Consider the following 1409-nt stretch of genomic DNA (forward strand, 5'->3'; position numbering starts at 1 on the left):
ACATAAGTATCGGCAGACCCTAATAGCCGGTGACTATGGTTTGACGAGACGTATCTAAATCCAAGCATTTTATAGATGCGAAAACCTGGGTCACCCTATGAAACGGCCATCAACATCTTTATCTAAATGCACGCAAACACACAGACACACAGACACGCACACACACACACACACACACACACACACACACACACACACACACACACATGCACATACATGCACACACACACACACACATTTCAGTATGTATGCATGCATACATGTATGTATGTATTTATATATGTATATGTGTGTGTGTGTGTGTGTGTGTGTATTTGCGTATACGTATGTATGTATCTATGTATAAATACATGAATATAAATATGTATACGTACATGCTTGCAATATGATGTTTGCTCCATCTTCACAGATGATTGCTGTATTGCCATCACTTTCAGCAGATGATATGAGGAATGAGGTCACCATAAAAAACATCGGTAAATTATTGGATTATACTGATAAACACTTGTATAATACGAATACCGTTACCTCAGTCTCCGTGATTAGTACCATATCACAGGCCAAAGCCAGATGACCAATTAGTACGTGAATATGAAATGCAGAATCGAGCAGATTAACAAAAGTGAATTGCTTGATAAGTGCGTTGGAGTAAGAAAGGTGTGACAGATAATGAGATAGGGAACTTGTTTGACATAGAGTATCATTTCAGCACAGGAAAGGTGGATAAAGGTAACAGGATACCGCAAAAAACTGACGGAAGAATGCATGTTAGAATGTAAGTTATGGGAGAAAGCATAACAGAACTTCAAACACAGTAAAATGCCTAGCCACAAGGTCCCCTGCCACCTCTTAAAGAGAGGTTCAACATCTTGAGGTCATTCTTCACCACTTCATATCACGTCTTCCTGGATTTCTTTCTTCCATAGGCACTTTCCATAGTAATCTTTATACAACTGTCTTCATTAATCTGCATCCCATGGCCATACCTGCTCAATCGTCTATCCTGTTTACCACGTGATTCCTTTTATGTTCAGTTTTTTTTTCTCTCTCAGCGCATTTGTACTTTGTCGTACATGCACACTGCAGTTGCTCATCCATCAGAGTACGCTACTTTTATATCTTTCGATTCTTCTGCATCCACAAATTTCACTTCTTCGTAGCATTGCTACTTGTACAGAGGCATTATACAATCTATCTTTCAGTCTAGAAATGATGCCTTTTGTTACCAACAGCGAAAACCATTTATTCACCATGAATAACTTGTCGTATCTTTTATATGTATGTGAGTTAGTGGAAAAAATCTGGAGCTCAATTTGTGTGTAGTTGAGGTCTCTTTCGTTATTTTGAACTTGTATGTGTGTACGTACAAGTATGTGTGCATATATATATATATATATATATATATATAT

At 37.8% G+C, this 1409-nt stretch overlaps 1 protein-coding gene across 4 annotated transcripts in view; it reads left to right on the forward strand.

Moving 5' to 3' along the window:
- Positions 1-1409, forward strand: part of LOC106880715 (uncharacterized) — a 35924-nt gene that overhangs the window by 1259 nt on the left and 33256 nt on the right. The window lies entirely within an intron of this gene.

This window comes from Octopus bimaculoides, chromosome 20 (assembly GCF_001194135.2).
Source record: "Octopus bimaculoides isolate UCB-OBI-ISO-001 chromosome 20, ASM119413v2, whole genome shotgun sequence".
Lineage (NCBI taxonomy): Eukaryota > Metazoa > Mollusca > Cephalopoda > Octopoda > Octopodidae > Octopus > Octopus bimaculoides.